The sequence below is a fragment of the Zootoca vivipara genome, chromosome 9, assembly GCF_963506605.1.
Source record: "Zootoca vivipara chromosome 9, rZooViv1.1, whole genome shotgun sequence".
Taxonomy (NCBI): domain Eukaryota; kingdom Metazoa; phylum Chordata; class Lepidosauria; order Squamata; family Lacertidae; genus Zootoca; species Zootoca vivipara.
This window is the reverse complement of record NC_083284.1, coordinates 12,778,801-12,794,626: the sequence shown is the minus strand read 5'-3', so window position 1 is coordinate 12,794,626 and position 15,826 is coordinate 12,778,801. Positions and strand designations below refer to the sequence as shown.

At 46.7% G+C, this 15,826-nt stretch overlaps 1 protein-coding gene across 1 annotated transcript in view; it reads left to right on the top strand.

Moving 5' to 3' along the window:
* The first annotated feature begins 4,925 nt into the window (after positions 1-4,925).
* Positions 4,926-15,826, top strand: part of RASGEF1B (RasGEF domain family member 1B) — a 38,467-nt gene continuing 27,566 nt past the window's right edge. Inside the window, exon 1 of the mRNA XM_035112416.2 lies at positions 4,926-5,298. The gene's annotated coding sequence lies outside the window, so the exon portion shown is untranslated. The remainder of the gene's footprint in view (positions 5,299-15,826) is intronic.

Genomic DNA, 15,826 nt, shown 5'->3' with positions numbered 1-15,826 from the left:
AGGGTGTCAGTTTCTGGGACTTCCCGTAAATTAATCTTTTTTTAAATTTAATTTGTCTCTCCCTTTCTACTGAAACTGGTTTAAAAAATCCCCTAGAAATTCTGCTTTGCAAAAGCTCTCCACTCTCTCCCATTCATGCCAAGGCAAAAATCGCTGTAAAGAAACTGACTAATCAGATTCAGTTTTCCAGCGACTTAGTCAAACTGGATACCTTGAGCTTCCAGGGGGGGGGAGACAGTACCCCCAGATTCCTATGATTATTTTTATTTTTTTAAAGAGTTTAGAGCTTTTGCAAAACCTGAGATATGAGATAAAATGCACAAACCATGTACACACACTATACAGTCAAAACTCAGTTCTTGAATGGCTCTAACGTTTTGGCTCCTGAACGCCAAAAACCTGGAAGTAAATGCTCCGGTTTTCGAACATTCCTCAGAACTCAAACGTCCGACGTGGCTTCTGCTTGAATGCAAGAAACTCTTGCAAACAACCAGAAGCCGCGCCTCAGTTGTCGAACATTTCGGAAGTCGAATGGTCTTCTGGAATGGATTACATTCGACAACCGAGGTTTGACTGTACCTTTAAAGCACACTTGAAGCACACTCCCCCCCCCAAAGAATTCTGGGCACTGTAGTCTGTTCAGGGCTGCTGGGGATTGTAACTCTCTGAGGGATAAACTACAATGCCCAGAATTCTTTGAGAGAAAGATTGGGCTGTGAATGTGCTTTAAAAATATAGCATATACACAGGCAAAGTTCTTCTAATCTTGGTGTGTCAGAAGTTAGCCTGCTCTCCACTTTCCCCCAGGGGAAATTCTTGCTGACATCCATGATTGATTGGTATCCCTCTAACATTATCTTCATTTTCTGCTCTGTTTTCCATTTTCAGGAGAGGGGATTAGCATTCTAGTGGTCAAAATAGAAAGCACCCATTCCTAGGAGAGAGGAAGCCACAGGGTTTGGGGAAGCCCAAGGTTTGCAGAAATAGAAAAAGCGAAAACCGTTTTAAGAAGGGGGGGGACCCTGAAGGAGGGGGGAACTCCAAAAACAGCCCAGTGGGGACTGTCGGCTGTGGGGACTAAGGAACAGAAACTAGGTGGGAGGGGGAATGCAATGTTGTGCCCTGAAGAGAGGCATTTCTTGACTATAAATATTTAGACCACATTGCTCAGTACATACTTTATTTTGATTCTGGATTTTTATTGGTGATATTGACAACATATATATTTGTTTTATTTGTATCTTTGCTTTGTGATTTTATTTTATATTACATTGTAAACCCCTTAGATATTTTTCAAAAATGTATATTGAGTGGCCTATAGATTGATTAATAAATAAATAGTCAATACACTTTCTCTTCTTAGCACCCCACCCACCCACCCATCAATCATTTTGAAAATAAAGAAAGGGCTAAATATTGCTATGTTCCTATACTTCATCATCTGACCTATATGGCAGCCTTTGTTTCCTTCCATTAGACTACATGCTTTCGTCCAAGAAATGGGCGCAATCTCTTTAAGTGTCTTCTTCTTCTTCTTCTTCTTCTTCTTCTTCTTCTTCTTCTTCTTCTTCTTCTTCTTCTTCTTCTTCTTCTTCCTCCTCCTCCTCCTCCTCCTCCTCCTCCTCCTCCTCCTCCTCCTCCTCCTCCTCCTCCTCCTCCTCCTCCTCCTCTCACTCTTCCTTCTGTCCCAGAGAAGGCAAAGGTAATAGGGCCAGTGGGGAAATGGGACAGGAGAAGGCACAGCCCCATATCCCTGAAAGGGCAATGCGCTGTTTCCATTGCTTGGTCTGACAACTCTTGAAGGCCCACGGACCACAATTTGGGAACCTCTGTCCTGGATTTGAGCCCAACATTGGGCAAAACATTCCTAAATTGCAGGGGGTTGGACCAGAGGAACCTTGGGGTCCCTTCGAACTCTACCTTTCTAGAATGTACATTGCCTTGACACATTTTAAATATGAGGCTTCTGAGGAATGTAAATTAGTCATAATAGAGAACAGAAATAAATACTGTAATGGGAAACACAGGTGTTCCGCTTCTGTTTTCTCAGTAGCTCATATATCTTGACTCTGTTTCCCTCTCTTACCCTTCTACCACCTCCTTTTTGGTGAGGACCAGAGCTCGGGGGGGCGGGTTGACACCACTCGTTTTTCCTCCTCAGGTAGTGACGTAGCAGCTTCTTCCCCCTCCATTGCACCTCCACCACAGTTAGCCTTGTCCTTGTACATTTTTGGCTGTGAAAAATACCACTTCTACACCGAGCTCACTCAAATGACCTCACCTGCAAGAGCCTCCGGACACATGAGCAAGCACTCAAGGAAGACTACCTCTGAATCACCATTCAGAGATAAACCTGGCAGTAGCAGGAGGACTCAGGGGCCGCCTCCTGCTGCCACTCTGACTGAAAAATACTTGGGAACGCTGCAATGTGACGCTTCCCGCAAGTCCTGAGCCTGAGGCAATTGTCTGCATTGCCCAATGGGTGATCCAATAAAGGTTTTCCCAGATGCTATTCAGTATGTTTGCAGGGGCAAATTCTCCTACCAATTTTCCCACCGTCCTTTTTCTGGATCTCCTTTCCTTGTCTGTTGTGTTGAGGGGCAGCAGAATTTTGTATCGATAAGAATACAAAACGCGACAGCTGCATATTCCTGCATTTGCAGGGGTTGGACTAGATGATCCTCAGGGTCCCTTCCAACTCTACAATTCCATGAAAATCATATATTATACAGAGAATGAAAGTTTAATGTTTCCCTCCTCTCCACCCCTTCCACATTTCCCCTAAATTTCTCTCCCCCTCTCTCCCACCCTCTCCTTCCCCCTCAACCCCATACGGACTACAGCAAAAAATGTCTCTAAGGGACGGTGGTCAAATTGTATGAAGGATGCTACGATCTAAAAAGAGAGGCACAGAATGTACTTTTGTTACTTATGGAAAATATTTCATTAAAAAACCCCGAATATAATTTTTACCGTAACTGGACATCCTATACAAACAACCATAAACAAATAAAAGCAGTTGATTGCCTATTATTTCACTGCAATCGAATACTGTAAGACAGGCACATCCAACAGGTAGATTGTGATCTACCGGTAGATCACTGGCCACCTGTGGTAGATCACTGGTAGATCACTGGCTCCCCCCCCAGAAGCTCAACAACTTTGGCTCCCCTAAAAAATGCTCAACATTTTAGCCCTTCACCTCCCCAAAAGAGGGCTTTCCTCCCACCTCAGAAAAGCTCAACAACTCTGACCTGAACCCCTAAAAAATGGGCCTTCCTCCTCCCTAAAAAAAAGCTTAACAACTTTGACCTGAACACCCCAAAAGGGGGTAGATCACTGCCAGTTTTTAACTCTGTGAGTAGATCGCAGTCTCTTCGGAGTTGGCCACCCCTGCTGTAAGATATTCCACAGAGCCCCACCCCCTGCTGTATAGGTAACACTTTATCTCCTCCTTACATTCACAATCAGCCAGGGGAGAAATGAAGCCTGCTTTGTACATTAACTTCATAGCAGTCAGGAGGAAGCCTAATCTAGTCAAGCTTCTCCTGCTGGCTGCCTTCTAAAACTGCAAGCATCTCTTCTTACTACAGTAGGATTGATTTATCTTGTACTTCACTGCTATTTCTCTCTCTCCATTGCAACAAGCTTGTGGTTATTATTGTCTCACCAGAGTGGTACATACTCTGGTTATCTTCCAATGCGCTCTACACAGAGCTACCTTTGAAGGTGACTCGGAAACTACAACTAATCCAGAATGCGGCCGCCAGACTGGTGGCTGGGAGCAGCCTCCGGGACCATAGAACACCAGCCTTAAAGGATCTACACTGGCTCCCAGTACATTTCCAAACACAATTCAAGGTGTTGGTGCCATAGCTGCCAAGTGTCCCGTTTCCCCGGGAAGCCCCCGTTTTTAAAGCCGTTTCCCGCTGTCATCCCGAATAGCGAAATATCCCATAATTCCCCTGGATTTCTTCTGGTGCTGCTCTGCCCCTTTCTGGGCACCGGAAATCAGGCAGCGCCGGCACCGGAAGTACATGTCTGGACATGCGTAGAAGCGACTTCTGGTGCCGCTCTGCCCATGTCTGGGCACACTAGTGAATCCTGCCTCCAGGGGCAGTAGCCTCCCCTGGCCATTGAGTCCTTTCTCCCACTATCCACGTCACTATCCAGCTATCCAGCGTTCCACCGAACTCAGTAGAATTTTTAACTTTTGAGGAACCGTGCCTAGGGCAGTGTTGCAAAAAAAAAAAAAAAAAAACACCAGGAAGATGCTTGAGTCATCCTCAGGTCTCAGATTTATGCTGATTGCACAAGCAAAACAGTTAACCCCTACCGTGAAACAATAAGATTAACTTTTTAAAAAAGCATTTTAAAAATATGATCCGCTCTGTCTGAAGTGGTATAGACAGTCTCCATCCCATTCTGCTACCTCTATAGGCATAGGCAAATGTAACGCACACCCATCTCCAAAGAAATTAAGAGAGGCGAGAGATCCTATCACAGTCTTGTGGTCAACCCTGCCAAAAAAACCACCAAACCATTTCCTTGTTCAAAAATCCGTCAGTACGTTTTGCTGTTGGTGGTTCGAGCCCACCCGGGGACGGCTGTGTGCAGAATTCCTGCATTGCACGGGGTTGGACTAGATGACCCTTGGGATCACTTCCAACTCTCCAATTCTATGGAAATCCTTCTCGCTCTTGCTTTTTTTTGGGGGGGGGGTGAAACACAGACGAAAACAACAAAACTCCCTTTTGCTCTGATCTCTGCTTCTCAGCGTTGCTCTCTCCTTCCTCCCCCGCCTCCCCCCCCGTAGGTAGTGAGATTCCGAGCTAGGATTGGTGGAGGAATTCTGGGGGGGCGGAGCCAAAGGACCCGGCAGAAGGGGGCGTGTGCGCTACTAGTACACCCGCGGCCGGCAGAGCGATCAGTTTTGCAGCTGCAGAAAGACGCGCCGGGTGTAATTTTTTTTATCTGCGCTGCTTGATTGATAGATTTAGGTTCGTATTTATTTTAGCTCCATAATTTAGACAGGAGGGGATTGTTAGGAGGTCGCGCAGAGCTTCACCGGTGCGCGGGGCTGCTCGGACCTCGGCGAAGGATCTCGCGCAGAGGTTGGATCTTGTGGAGGGCTGCGCTCAGGAGAGTCGAGGTGAAGTTTTCCTCTCTGTGCCTCCGAGTTCATCTCTGCAGTGGAAACCCGCGCTTTGGCGCCCAGAAGAGACTCGGAAAGATTTGCACAGAGGCGATAAAATTGGAGAAAACTTGTAGCCTATATCCGGAGATCCTTTGAGCCAGGTAAAAAGACGCGCGTGCGTGGGAACGAGTGTTTCCGTATCTGTGAATGCCTTCGGGTTGATGTAGCGTCCTCTGAGCGCACCAGCGATGTGGGCCGTGTTGTACGCTTGACTCGTGAAGTTCCACCGATTTCTGCCGGGTTTCCTTTTCCCAAGGTGCCTTGGTTTGTTTTGTTTTTTAGCATTGCGGCCACCCATGAAATTTAATACCTACCGGTACCTTGCTTCCAACAGCTTGTTGTCTTTATATTTCGCGGACTTGTGCGGAGGACCAGATCCTGCATGCTTCCTCGGCAGTAGACCCATCATGGGTTGTTAGTATTTTAGTGACGCGCTATATTGAGTGGAACGTGGGAGGGGGGCCCTTCTTTGAAAAACAGTGTAACTTGCAGCGAATTGGTTTGCGCTACTGAGCCAAGGAGATTGGAAAGAGAAGGTGGGAAATCGGGAGCGTGGTTTTCAACCTACATGGCCACGTTCCCGGGTCACATAAACCAGTTTATTCGCTCTTGAAACTAGTTTGATGCAGGGGTAGCCCTGGATAACTCAGGGATGCGCGCACATTATAATTTTAAGTGCAGTAGTCTTGCTTAAGTGACACATGGATCGCTAAGTTGCATTGTTTACGTTTCTTTTTTGTAAAAAGTATTTAAGGGGACCATCAGTATTTTCTTTTGCCACTTGAATTCAGGATTCCCCCTTTGTTAATTTCCATGCTGCGTAAAACGTCTAGGAATGCATTTCTTCCCATATATAGGCTGACTTCCTAGAGCTCTTTTTTTCTTCACTTTTTTTTTTTGTAAACAAGAGAGGAATTCCTGCCTGTTTCCAAAATACTCTCCTCGGTAATGTAGAGGATGCATGGAGACGACTTGCTGTGAGGGGTCAGGGCAAGCTCCTTTGAACAGAACTGAATAACTCGACAGGTGGATTGATGGGATTTTATAGGGCAGATCCATGCCATGCACATTTAAAACACATGCACATTTAATGCGCAGGACTCCCTCGTGGAGAAACCTGGGAACTGTAGTTCCCCCCCCCACCCCGACCAGAGCTACAATTCCCAGCATCCTTAACAGACTGCAGTTCTCAGGATTCTTTTTAGGAGAAGTCACAGGCTTCAAATGTGTTTTAAAGTGTGTTCAGTAATTGGAGTTGGTGCCAAAAGGTGAGAGCATGAGTGATTTCAGCTAGGTCATCTATTCAAAGGGGTTTTGTAAACAGTAAACTGATACTGAGCTACACTGAAATGCATCAACTGGGTACTTTAAGCTGTTTGCTTGTCAGTCAGTGAAAAATGAGACTGGCGTAAACTTGTTTGCAACCCAGTGGTGTGAGGGTGAATTCTGAAGAACGGGTGCTCTTTTATGAGACACGCCCCCCCCACAGGTATGCCCCTTTAAAGACTGTACAGTAAAAATGATTTTTCTTAATCAAGGCATTCTGTTTCACACCACTCCAATCTCCGAGCTGTGTGAAAGTCTGGGGGTCTAGGCACTTTCCCAGGGGAGGCACAGCGGAGACTGTGTTGTCTTTATGATATATGGTCCATTTACAGACGATGTAAGGGGTTTGCACTCCCAAAGGTTCTTGCTTCTCCCAAGCTGTAGCCAGGGATCTGAAAAGACCTCAGTCATGGCTCTGACCTCCACTGCAGCTTGCCACTTACAAACTGAAACCTTCCCCGCCCCCTAAGCCCCGCCACAGGAAACTGAAATCCTAAAAACTCCATCCTTTTGGTCTCTGCCCACTTGGGCACTGAGTCCCCACTTTCTTTGTACTGTACTCATGATCAGGCCAGCCTGGTTCTACCAGCAATTGAATCGCTCTGAAAATTCAGGGGGCTTGATTAAATTCTGACCCTTTAATGGTTCCAGGAATTTAGGGGAGTCTGTCTCTCCCCCCCCCAACTATAACACTACTAAGTCACCTTTCTTGCTGAGCTCTGGCCCCCTCTGCTTTTGCTTAATATCTAACCTGATGAAGAGTTCTGCAGGACTCAGAAGATTGCTCGGTGCTTTGTGGCATTTTGGTTATAATGCCAGGGATGTTGGAATTTTCAGGGTAAAAACGGCAGGTTAACCCTTTAGCCGTGCGTGCTCATGTAACCTAACCCATCCTCCTCTGCAGATCTTATTTCGTAGGTTTCTCTCTGCGAAAAGCTTATTTATTTGGCATTCTGAGAATTGGTAAATAGAGCCCCATGGAGATGATGCCGTTGTTTCTGCTCTGATATGACTAGTGAGTCCCTGCTCCACTGTGTCACTGTGGCAACGTGATCACAAAACATACTGTATTCACTGGGAAGTAAGTTCTACTGATTTAAGAAAATGCAACCTCAGCCCTTCTAACCAGCTCCTCTGCTGTTAACGTTTGCTCATCTTTGTTTAAAAAGCTTGAAATCAGAATTGGAGGACCTCTTGGCGGACAGGAACCATAGAACAGGCTTCCCCAAACTGCGGCCCTCCAGATGTTTTGGCCTACAACTCCCATGATCCCTAGCTAACAGGACCAGTGGTCAGGGAGGATGGGAATTGTAGTCCAAAACATCTGGAGGGCCGAAGTTTGGGGGTGCCTGCCATAGAACCATAAAATTGTAGAGTTGGAACAGGGTCCCTGAGGGTCATCTAGCCCAACCCCTGTGTGACAGATGGCCATCCAGCCTCTGCTTATAAACCTCAATGGTGGGAAAGTCTACTACCTCCCAAGGGAGTCTGTTCTACGGTTGAACAGTGCTTGCCATCAAAGAGTTATTCCTGATGTTTAGTTGGAAACTCCTTTCTTGTAACTTGAAGCCATTGGTTCGAGTCCAACCCTCCAGAGCAGGAGAAAACAAGCTTGCTCCATCCTCCATGTGGCAGCCCTTGAGATATTTGAAGATGGCTATCCTGTCTTCTCTCAGTCTCCTCTTTCCCAGGGTTAAACAGCTCCCTCAACCTTTCCTCATAGGGCTTGGCCTCCAGACCCTCTTAATCATCTTGGTTGCCCTCTGCTGGCCACGTTCCAGCTTGTCAACATCCTTCTTAAATGGCGGTGCCCAGAAGTGGACACGACGTGTCGACTGTGGAAGACGCCCTTTCAATCATAGCTACCTGTCATACCTTAACTAGGCAGAGGGCACTTTGGGACAATAGCCAATGAAGTCTCTGTTCTCCTATCCTAGAACTGAAGCCACGAGGTTATGTAGATCAGCCATACCAGAGTTAGAATCCTCCTTGTCGAGGGTGGGGAGCCAGTGGCTCGGCAGGTGCTGTTTGAATCCATTAGCCACAGCCAACAGGAGTAGTAGGCTGGGATGATACAACCTGTAGCCTAATAACATATAGAGGCCCACGGCTTCCTCCTCCCCAAGAGCTCCCAATGGACTGTCTGCTTTAATGGAAGCTGGTGTGTGGCCCAAGCAAAGAACAGGATGAATCGAGGAGAACTGAAACCTTATCATTCAGAGCCGAAGCTTACAGGGGCGGCAGGCCTTTAAAAATGTCTTGTCTGGCTGGTGTACTTCCTCCTCCGTTGGGAGAGTCTGTGTTCGTTCTCTTCCCCTCTCATTTCTGCGCTAACGGGTTTGTTTTGGCTCGCCTTGCCAAGCCTGGAGACGCGGAAACACACTCCCACAGTGCGGCTGAGTGTTGCTAAGCCCTCTAAATTTAGGACCGGGCGAGATGCGGAACAGAGAAAGGGAAGGCAAGGAGAAGATCTGGAGTTTGGGAGGGCGGCTGCCTTGTTTTGATCATAAGATCTGGCAAGTAAGACTTGGGTGACTCGTCCCTTCCTCTCCAAACATAGTGCGAAATGATTTCTATATGCTAGGGATGGAAACCCTGATTAATACCTCTTCGTTGCCTGGGTGGAGCATGGGATGTGCGTGTCAAAACTAGACTACTGTAAATTTCTGTTTGTGGTTCCACCCACTCTGGCTGTGCCGAATGCTCATTTGTATGTGCCCCTTGGAAAGTGGTCCAGAATGTAATGTGGCCCTCCGTCTGAAAAGGTTCCCCACCCTAGATTTATGGCTGTGTGGTATGGTTGTTGATGGGGACAAGGGGAGAAGATGAATGATTTAAAGAGGGAGAAACTTTAGGGCAGAAGGTTATGCTGAGTATAACCCTTGATGCTACCTATCGAAGCAGCTTTTGCATGCTGATAGATTTGCCATCAGCGTGGTTAGGGTGATACTAAAAGTGTGGAAGATGGATTTCAATTATTATATATTGCTGTTGGGGGGAGAAACTACCCAAGTGTTGTTGTTTTTTCTATATCAGAGTTGGGCGAACCTGTCATTGCAATTATTCTGTGGGGAAGGTTGCAAGCAATCTTTCCAAAGATGGCTTAACACAGGGATAGTATTTGCCCCCAATAGAAACTAGCTCCTGGAAGGGGGTGGGGGGAAAATAAGCCAGGGGGGGAGTGTTTGAATCTTTACACCTGGTTAATGCTGAATAGAGCACAGCTGGGAAGGTCTTGTTAACATCTGACCTTGTTTAGAGATGGGAGGTGGCAAGTGGACCCGCAACAAAATGTTGCAGTATAGAGTGCTCTAGAGTACAGCCACATGAGGGATGGAACAAGCTTGCTTTCTCCTGCTCTAGAAGCTAGGACCCAAATCAATGGATTCAAGCTACAAGAAAGGAGGTTCGGATCCAGGTCAAGCAAGGAGCACATGGGTAGAGTTAAAGGACGTGTTCCAGCCAGGCTGGTGATTCCCTATCTCTGTTCCATTATGAAGAACAGAAACTCTTCTGCCAATGTGTTTCTAATAGGTAGATGGTTTTATGCTTTCTCTTGGGCTGCGGTCTTCAGAGCATTTTCTCTGGAACTGTTTGTGTTGTCTGCGTGGGAGCACTTGGATCTGTTAACTGATGAGGCACACCAGAAAAACACCCAGTCAGGGCAGTTCTTCCAGTAATACCTGTTGCAATCATCTTTCTGGTGCTGTCCAAGGCCTGGGAGAACTCTGCTAGCCAAGGCAGGTGTCCACCGTTCCTGCCTCTCCTCCGCCAGTGCAGAGAAAAACTTTTAGTCATGATCCCAGACAACCAATAGGTGGCATCCATCATGATTTTATGCCTTTGAGAGCCTTATCCTCTCAAAGGCATCCATTGGATGCCCCTGGGTTCTGCTGTAACGAGAGATGGAATGTTCTCCCTGGTTACTTTTGCCTGATTCTCTTAATTTACATTAATAGTTACTGTACAATCTCTGATTTGGATTTGATCTGCCGCAGGCTTGGCCAAAAAAAGGCCGCTACCAGGTAATGCGATGATACGGACAAGGATAGGAACAACCGCAGGTCGTTATTGTATTGTTGTGAATTGTGAAATGAAATCTCACGCAAGCAAAAAATGTCTTGTCCTATACCAGCCTTTGCCACCCTGGTACCCTCCAGCTGTTTTGGACTAGATGATGGGAGTTCTAGTCTGAAACATCTGGAGGGCGCCAGGTTGACAAAGTCTGCTACAGTATTAGTGTACTTGGAAGCTTGTGTGTGTGTGTGTGTGTCTAGCCTAATGTAAAAATAGTCAGAGTGAAGCCAAGTTCCTGAGACATATTGCAAAATAACAGAGTGACTCAGAGCTGCTTTCCTCGCTCTGAAGAGTTTTGTTTTCCAAGTGCCCCATAAAGCGTGTGGGTGTGCATGCCTTAAAGTCTGTCTGAATAAGAGGTTAAAAGTTAAAGTCTCTTAATCATCCCAAAAGCATTCCCCTCTGTAACATTTTCTTGTAAGCTGTACATGGAGATAAAGAGTCCCCTCTTCTTCCCCATCTACCGCGTTTCTCATATTATAAGACATGTCTTATATTTATTTTTTCCTCAAAAAAACACACTATGGCTTATTTTCAAGGGATGTCTTATTTTTTTCCTCCTCCTCCTGCCGCGGCCGGCATTGCTGCTGCGCCTATCACTATGTCTTATTTTCGGGGTATGGCTTAAATTCCTTGAATGCTTAAAAATCCTGCTATGGCTTATTTTATGGGTATGTCTTAAAATATGAGAAACAGGGTATTGTGCCTGCTTCTTAATGTGTACTTGGAAGATCCCACTTAATCTGGGATTAATCTTAGGCTGAGACTTTGATCCAAGGGTTTGGAGTCAGGTTCCACCTTCTGCTCAACTGGAGAATTGCTGGCTGATGAAATAACCCAGCAGCTGAAGGCTGGCCGTCCTGAAACCAGTTCTTCTTTCTCCTGCTTTTGACCAAGTCTTACACTGGAAGATAATAGCACCGCTGCAATTGGATTAGGTTCCACCAGACAAGAAAGTCCTGAGGCTGCATGCATTTCTTCAAATCCTGAACCCTGTGCTTTTTCGTCAAAACCCATTTTGTGGCTAATCGATGTATTTTCACATGTCTGTGTCAAGCATCTGTACACCTCTACAAATTGTAAGCTTGTGAACAGCAAGTGCGCAGGGAGGGGGGTTGAACTTTCACATACAGTCGTACCTTGGAAGTCGAACAGAATCCGTTCCGGAAGTCCGTTCGACTTCCGAAACATTCCACTTCCAAAGCGCGGCTTCTGGTTGGCTGCAGGGAGCCCGTCGGATGTTCAGCTTCCAAAAGAACGTTTGAAAACCGGAACACACACTTCCGGTTTTCGATCACTAAGGAGCCAGAATGTGATGTGAGCTGCAGTTTGAAACATCTGGAGGGCACCAGGTTGGGGAAAGCTGCTCTCACTTGTTCACCATTTGGGTTCTCACACCCAAGGCTAAGGAAACATCAGCCCCTGGATTTATTTGATCTGTGAGGCTGAAAACTAGAATGGTGTTGTACACTTGAGCATGGACCGTTGCCCAACAGCCCCTCCTTCCGGTCCTCCAGCTGCTTGGTTGTAAATCATGACATAGAAAAGCAGCTTTTTGCCTCAAACGATCCGCTGCTGCATGGAGGAAGTTTTATTGCAGGATTTGGCTGGGCCTAAGTCCATTGTGCACCCCTTTCCGATTAATTCACTCCGTAAATCTCTCTGCAACCGAATGGGCCAGAGGCGGAATTCTCCCAGGGTCCTTGGTGGAATTGTCATGTTTGCACCTCTGCCATTATTGTCCTCCTAATTCACGCTAAGCAAGCTGTTTGGATCTTGGGGTTCTGAAACGCATAAGCTTGGCCTTTTGTTTTGTTAAAAAGAGAGGTAGGGGGTGCATTTAGAGGAAGCTCAGCTGGTTTAAGCCCAGCTTTGAAGAAAACTTGCAGAGAGAAGGGAGAAAAAGAAGCCATCAGAAAAAAATATTAAAGAGAAAGGTAAAGGGTAAAGGGACCCTGACTGTTAAGTCCAGTCGCGGACGACTCTGGGGTTGCACGCTCATCTCGCTCTATAGGCCAAGGGAGCCAGCATTTGTCTGAAGACAGCTTCCGGGTCATATGGCCAGCATGACTAAGCCGCTTCTGGCAAAACCAGAGCAGCGCACGGAAACGCCGTTTATCTTCCCTCCGGAGCGGTACCTATTTATCTACTTGCACTTGATGTGCTTTCGAACTGCTAGGTGGACAGGAGCAAGGACAGAACAACGGGAGCTCACCCTGTCGCAGGGATTCGAACTGCTGACCTTCTGATTGGCAAGCCTTAGGCTCTGTGGTTTAAATTGGTCTTTAAAAAGCTGGTGCCACTTAAGGACAATGTGGTAGTCTAGTGTAGCACCTCTTCCACCCTGAGGACACTCCCCCCCACAGCATTCAAAATTCAACAGGCGCCAGGTGCATTTTGCACCTGGTTATTGGCCCTTTGCAACCAATTGAAGATGCCCAAGTGCCAAGATGGCGTTGGACGTCTTCACCATCTGGAGGTACATGCCTGGGGATCCTTGGATCTCGACCGTTTTCACACAGTAGCAACACATCCTGTAGAATTCTATCCACTATATTTTATCTGCACAATCAGAATGAATTTCAGGAACCAAAAGGTTGTACTGCATTGGAAAATACAACTCTCAAGTCGCCTGGCCCCAAAATGGGGCATTCCGTTTTGGCGACTCAAACCCTGGTTTAAGGAGCCCTGCTTTAAGGACCTAGCTTATATATCTTGAGTTTACAGCACTGCCCCCTGATCTGCTACAGAGGTTCCCTCAACTCCTCAGAGCAGACTGGGGCGGGGCCTAAGGGAGCCACAGAGGGGAGCAAGGGGAAGTCCCATTACACAGCTGTATATTACTGCATTGCCGGGGGGTTGGACTGGATGGTCCTCAGGGTCCCTTCCAGTTCTGTGATTCTATTAGCAAATGCCTTTTCTCTCATGGGTGGGCACAACTGGAGATTGCCCAGTGTGTTTCATTTTGTCAAGAATTTGCCCACAAAAGCTGAATTCTTTGATGATTTAAATCTATGAGAAACCTTGTTCTCTGCATGAATGGCTGTTGAAATCCTATGGAGCCCGTTCTCCCCTTATCCCCCCCCCCCCCCGGTACTGTTTGCATTAGATGAGGCCATCAACAGGTGGCCTATATTTATCCTCTTCACACTTTCTTATGGGCTCTGACATTTGGACAATGCATCCTGCGTCTCATTCAATAAGATGTGTCCGAGTGAGTGGTGCATTCCGAATGAATGACCAGCATCCCTCGCCTTCCACTCCAATGTACAGGCAGAAACGGAAGCGACGCCTTATTCCATTAAATTGGTGGGTCAGGCCAAGCCGTGTCAGTGCCTCTGTAGTAACTGGCTGCCGGTGGGAAAATGAACCTGCTAGAAGTAAACATCCAGGCATCCTGAACCAGCAAATAACCATTGGGCTACACAGGAAGCCAACTTGCATATGTTGATGAGCATATCTTGATGCCCACTTAAGAACATAGGAAGCTACCTTATATGGAGGGCTGTTGCAGACTTGTGCTTGTCCCTATGCCTAGAAGCACAGTGCAGGCCTGCATGTACTTTAGCGATAAACTGGCGCAAACGTCAATCCAGAGAAAAACCAGTTGACATTTGCTCCAATTCAGTGGTAAAGACTGGGTTTCTCCAGGGGATAGCAGTAGGGGAAGGGGAAGTTTTTGTTGTTGTTTTTGTTGTTGTTTGTTTAGTCATGTCCGACTCTTCCTAACCCCATGGACCAGAGCACACCAGGCACTCCTGTCTTCCACTGCCTCCCACAGTTTGGTCAGACTCATGTTAGTAGCTTCGAGAACACTGTCCAACCATCTCGTCCTTTGTCATCCCCTTCTCCTTGTGCCCTCAATCTTTCCCAAAATCAGGGTCTTTTCCAGGGAGTCTTGTCTTCTCATGAGGTGGCCAAAGTATTGGAGCCTCAGCTTCAGGATCTGTCCTTCCAGTGAGCTCTTAGGGCTGATTTCCTTAAGAATGGATAGGTTTGATCTTCTTGCAGTCCATGGGACTCTCAAGAGTCTCCTCCAGCACCATAATTCAAAAGCATCAATTCTTTGGTGGTCAACCTTCTTTATGGTCCAGCTCTCCCTTCCATACATCGCTACTGGGAAAACCATAGCTTTAACTATACGGACCTTAAGAGCAGAGGACAAGTACAAGCAGATTCAGAGCTGATGAAGCGGCTGGGCCAAAGCTGAAAGGTCTCTCAGTTACAGATATGCATGGAAGCGAAGGGGTAGTCTAGAGGAGCCCTAAGTCCTCAGGCTATCAGTCCAACTACTGTAATTCAATACTGACAGGAATACTGACAGGTTGTATCTCTGCAGGGTTTCAGGTAGGGAGTGTCTCCCAGCCCTACCCTGGGATTGAACCAGGCAGCGACCTTCCGCATGCAGAGCAGATGCTCTGCCACTGAGCTATGGTCCATCCCCTTGCATGGTGATGTTCCTCTTGGCTCTATTGGAACAGAGTGGCTCAGTCAGTAGAGCATGAGGCTCTTCATCGCAGGGTCATGGGTTGGTTCAAGCCCCACATTGGACAAAAGATTCCTGTGGTCCCTTCCAACTCTGCAGTTCTCTGGTATGCAGAGGAGAAATTGTTTAGATTTGGACAGGAGTTGTTGTATTTATTCTAAATCTTGCATCCTGAGTCCTTTTGGGTGGCGGGCAATGGGATTCCTATACATTTGCGGTTGTACTAATTCCTAACATGTGCTCACTCAGCTGACTTTCCCATCAATGAAAAGCTTGGGAGACATTTTCCCGCTCTGAATTCAAGCATATTTATCAGTGACTTGTGCAAATGTATATTGGAATGTTTACATTCAAGGATGTATTGGAATCTGCTGGTCCTTTGTTTGGCTTTGTTAAAAAACAAACAAACAAACAAATGCCTTTAGATGTCTAAAGTTGGTCTCTGGATCCCTCCCATTATCACATATCCAAAAAAATTATATTGGGGAGGTAAGAAAGAATATGGGTGTTCTATTGCCTCTTGGGTATGAGAAAGAGATGTTAGTGGGGAGCATCTTTGGGGGAAATGGGTGCATGTTTCTGTTACGGGTTTTGCAAAATAGCAGATGGAAGGAAGTGATGGGAAAAAAAGGAGCTCATCTGCGGTCATGAAGTGGCCAAGTAGCATTTGTCTCTTCTTTTTCTGCTGCTGGTGATCCCCTCTGAAGACAAAGGGACTTCCTACTTGCTTCTCCTCTCCC